At 48.3% G+C, this 4,610-nt stretch overlaps 1 long non-coding RNA gene across 2 annotated transcripts; it reads right to left on the reverse strand.

Moving 5' to 3' along the window:
* Window positions 1–929: 929 nt before the first annotated feature.
* Window positions 930–2,943, reverse strand: LOC121109085. Of its 2 annotated transcripts, XR_005843923.1 has the most exons (6): window positions 2,856–2,943; window positions 2,441–2,739; window positions 2,147–2,316; window positions 1,990–2,029; window positions 1,540–1,883; window positions 930–1,106 (listed from the first exon to the last, which is right to left on the reverse strand). It is a non-coding gene; the product is annotated as an uncharacterized LOC121109085 (long non-coding RNA). The 2 variants fall into 2 exon arrangements; XR_005843913.1 differs by having other exon boundaries at window positions 1,990–2,316.
* Window positions 2,944–4,610: the final 1,667 nt, after the last annotated feature.

The following is a 4,610-nucleotide window of genomic DNA, read 5'->3' on the forward strand; positions in this document are numbered from 1 at the left end:
TTACCTAAACTTCAGCAAAGCCTTTGGCACTGTCTCCTATAGTATTCTCCTGGAGAAGGTAGCAGCCCATGGCTTGGACAGGTACACTCTTTGCTGGGTAAAGAACTGTCTGGAGGGCCAGACCCAGAGAGTGGTGGTGACTGGAGTTAAATCCAGCTGGCGACCAGTCACAAGTGGGGTTCCCGAGGGGTCAGTATTAGGGCCTGTCCTGTGCAGTATTATCTTTGTTGATGACCTGGATGAGGGCACTGAGCACCCTCAGTAAGTTTGCAGATGACACCAAGTTGGGAGGAAGTGTTGATCTGCCTGTGGGTAGGAGGGCACTACAGGGGAATCTAGACTGACTGGATAGCTGGACAAAAGCCAGTGGGATGAAGTTCAGAAAGACCAAGTACCAGGTCCTGCCCTTTGACCACGACATCCCCAGGCAACGCTACAGGCTTGGGGCAGACTGGCTGGAAGACTGTGTGGAAGCAACAGACCTGGGGGTGTTGCTTGACACTTGGATGAACATGAGCCAGCAGTGTGCCCAGGTAGTTAAGAAGGGCAATGGCATCCTGTCTTGTATCAGAAATGGTGCCACCAGCAGGAGCAGGGAGGTGATCATCTCTCTGTACTCAGTGCAGGTGTAACTGCACCTTGAGAGCTGTGTTCAGTTTTGGGCCCCTCACTACAAGAAAGACACTGAGGCCCTGGGGTGTGTTCAGAGAAGGGCAATGAAACTGTGAAGGGTCTGGTGCACAAGTCTTATGAAGAGAGGATGAAGGAACTGGGATTCTCATCCCAAGAAGAAGAGGCTCAGGAGAACTTATCACTCTTTACAAATACCTGAAGGGTGGTATCTTGCTCCAATTATAGGAGTGAGAGGAGATTCTTTGATATATGTATACCTGTTGGCGAGATTAAGACACAATGGGTCAAATGTTTGCCAGGCCAGTTTATTACAAATCCTAGTTACTTAGGGAGATGAGGAAGGGAGATGGGTGATAGAAAAGAGATAGAAAATGAAAGCAAGTTGTCATTGTAGAAAGCAAGAGAGATAGTCAACGCTGAGGATCCAGCATTGCTTGTAGTTCATCCGTTAGTCTGAGGAACTTGGCCGGACTCTGCAAGGGAAGGGAGAAAGTCAGGAAACTTTGGAGCAATTAGGCCCCAGGAGAGTTCTTTCCTAACAGGATTCTTCTCTTAGGGAATTTCTTCCCAAGTACTTAGTTCAGCAGGGGCCTTTTATCCCCTGGCACTCAGTTTCTTTTTTTCTTCTTTTCATTCTGTTAGCTCCTTCAAGCAGACCCCGAAAAAGACTTCATGTCCAGTTTCTGCTTATCTTTAAAATCCTAAGCAGAAGTATTGTGCACGGTGACAAACACCAGTTGCCTTCTAGATAATTCAAAGCTGACGATTAGAGCCTTATAACCAAAAAGACCACACAAAGCAAACGATGAGCCAAGGAAGAAGAAAAAAAAGGGGATTCAGATACTGTCTTAAACACGTACCCAGGGCCCAGCCCTTCCCTGCAGTGCCTCTGTCTTGCCCTCTCACCTCTGCTTCTGCTCACTATCCTGCTATCCAGTAGCTTGGGCTGGGAGAGGGGTGCAGCTGTTCCGATGATCTCCCTATGCCCATTTCATCTCCCTGTCTCCCATGTCACCCATGCCTGTGTGATACAGGGAACTGCCAACGTTGTGCCTGCTGTGGCATGCCCATGGCATCAGCAAGGCAGTTGCCACCAACTGATGCCCAAAAATTCAGCCAGGCTGGTGTAATGCTGATTACATATCTTTGTATCGATATCTTTGTAGAAGGTGGAACAACACTACCGCTGAGGAACCGAGGACAGGAGGTTTCCATGGTCTGATGATGTTCTCTTCTGGACCTCTGGCCCTCTAAGACAATGGAGGAGGAAAAACAATCTGTTGCATGACAGACAAGCCTGCCTCCCTGCCCAGGGCCCAGCCCTTGCATTCCATGTCTTCTGTCCTGCCCTCTCACCTTGGTCTCTGCTCACCATCCTGCTCTCCTCTGGCCTGGGCTGGGAGAGGATTTAAAGCTCTTCTGATGATCTCCCTGTGCTGGCCATGTTCATTATGCGAGCGTGACACAGGGAACAGCCAATGTTATGCCTGCTGTCATATGCCCACAGCATTACCAAGACAGTTGCCAGCAGCTGATGCCAAAAATTACAGCCAGGCTGGTGTTACATTGATTACATATCTTTGTATTGATGTCCTTGTGGAAGGTGGGACATCTCTCCAGCTGAGCTTCCTGATCCAGGAGGTTTCCATGATCATGATGATATTCTCCTCTGGGTCTCTGGCCCTCCAAGACAAAGGAGGAGGATACAAAATCTGTTGCATGAAAGACACCCCTTCCTCCCTCCCCAGGGCCCAGCCTTTCCCTTCCGTGCCCTCTGTCCTGCCCTCTCACCTTGGACTCTGCTTACCATACTGTTCTCCTCTGGCCTGGGCTGGGAGAGGGTTGAAGCTCTTCTTATGATTTCCCTGTGCTGGCCATGTCGCCCATGCCTGTGTGACACAGGGAACTACCAATGTCCTGCTTGGTATGATATGCCCATGGCATCACCAAGGCACTTGCCAGCGGCTGATGCCTAAATTACACCAGGCTGGTGTTATTTTGATTACATATCTTTGTGTCCATGCCCTTGTGGAAGGTGGGACATCTCTCCAGCTGAGCTTCCTGATCCAGGAGGTTTCCATGGCCTGATGACACTCTCCTCTGGGTCTCTGGCCCTCCAAGACAAAGGAGGAATACACAAAACCTGTTGTATGACAGCCACCACTGGCTCCCTGCCCAGGGCCCATCCCGTCCCCTCCATGCCCTCTGTCCTGCCCTCTCACCTCTGCTTCTGCTCACCATCCTTCTCTCCGGTGGCCAGGGCTGGAAGAGGGGTGTAGCTGTTCCGATGATCTCCCTGTGCTGGTGATGTCTGTGTGACACAGGGCACTGTCAACACTGTGCCTGCTGTGCCATGCCCATGGCATCAGCAAGACAGTTGCCAGCAGCTGATACCCAAAAGTACACCAGTTTTAAAACCGTGTTTTAATTTGATTACATGTCTTTGAATCCATGTTTTTGTGGAAGGTGGAACATCCCTCCAGCTGAGCAGCAGAGGACAGGAAGGTTCCGTGGTCTGGTCATGTTCTCCTCTGGGCCTCTGATGCAGAAAGACATGGAAGGAAGATAAACAATCTGTTGCATGACAGCAACTCCTGCCATCCAACCCAGGGTCCAGGCCTTCCCTTCCGTGCTCTCTGCCCTGTCCTCTTACCTCTGCCTCTGCTCACCGTCCGGCTCTCGTCTGCCTGGGTTGGCAGGGGCATGCAACTATTCTTATTATCTCCCTGTGCCGGCCATGTTGCTCATATGTATACCCCACAGAGGGATTAAGACACAACAAATCAAATATTTGCCCATCCAGTTTATTACAAATCTCAACCACTTTTTGATTGGGGTAGAGATGTAGGCAATAGAAATCCTGCAGAAGCATAAGCAGAAGTATTCTTGTTTCATGGTGACACTCACCAGTTGTTTTCTAGATAATTTGCTGTTGTCATTTAAAGCCTTATCAACAAAATTCGTTACAAAGCCAGCTTTGAGCCAAGATCAAAAAAAGAAAGGTTCAGCTACCATCTTTCACAGGTGGTTGTGGCGAGGTGGGGATCTGCCTTTTCTCCCTTGTTACTAGCAATAGGACTAGAGGAAATGGCTTCAAGTTGATCCAGGGGAGGTTCAGGTTGGGTAATAGCAAAATTTATTCTCTGAATAAGTGGTCAGGTACTGGAATGGGCTGTCCAGGGAGGTGGTGGATTCACCATCCCTGGAGGTGTTCAAGAAACATTGAGATGTTGTACTAAGGGACACGGTTTAGTGGGAAATATTGGTGACAGGCAGACAGTTGGACTGGCTGATCTTGGAGGTCTTTTCGAAACTTGGTGATTCTATGATTCTATGAAACTGATTTTTAAATAGCTCAAGAGAACCACATCTCAACACACACAACTCTGCATAGTTCATCTTTCTTTAAAGGCTACAGCCATGCTCTGGAGGTAGCTAGTTCTCAACCTGAAGTATTTTAGTCAGACTGATGGCGTGTGCTCTTGCCTTCAGGAATGCTCACACAGGGGCTGCTTGCATTTTCCAGCTCTCTTTTTTGGTGCTCTACGTTATAGATACAGAGCATAAGTTTTAAAAGAGATTATGGCAAGTGCCCAAACATTGATCAGTACCTATGCTCAGGCTCTGCCATCATGTAGGAGCACAGAACTAAGGTCATCAAATCCCATTCTCTGTAATTTAGGGCAGTATAACCGAAGTCAAACACAAAAGAAACCACAGCATCCATTTAGTCCACGACATTCCTCTCTCTGCAAAAATCCTCCAGTAGATAAAATGCCCACATGAATACTGCATGTCCAGGATGGTTCACTAGAGCAGGAGCAGTCTGTCAATACACATCTAGCACAAGTCAGTAGGCTTTTTCACTGTGCTCCGTGTGATTTGGCAACTAGAGCTCCAGTAACATTTACTCCTTGAAACTGTGATAAGAAAAACTTCTCACACAACTTAACTTGCTTTATCATAAACGTGCATGA

Source organism: Gallus gallus, chromosome 1 (assembly GCF_016699485.2).
Source record: "Gallus gallus isolate bGalGal1 chromosome 1, bGalGal1.mat.broiler.GRCg7b, whole genome shotgun sequence".
NCBI classification, from domain to species: Eukaryota; Metazoa; Chordata; class Aves; order Galliformes; family Phasianidae; genus Gallus; species Gallus gallus.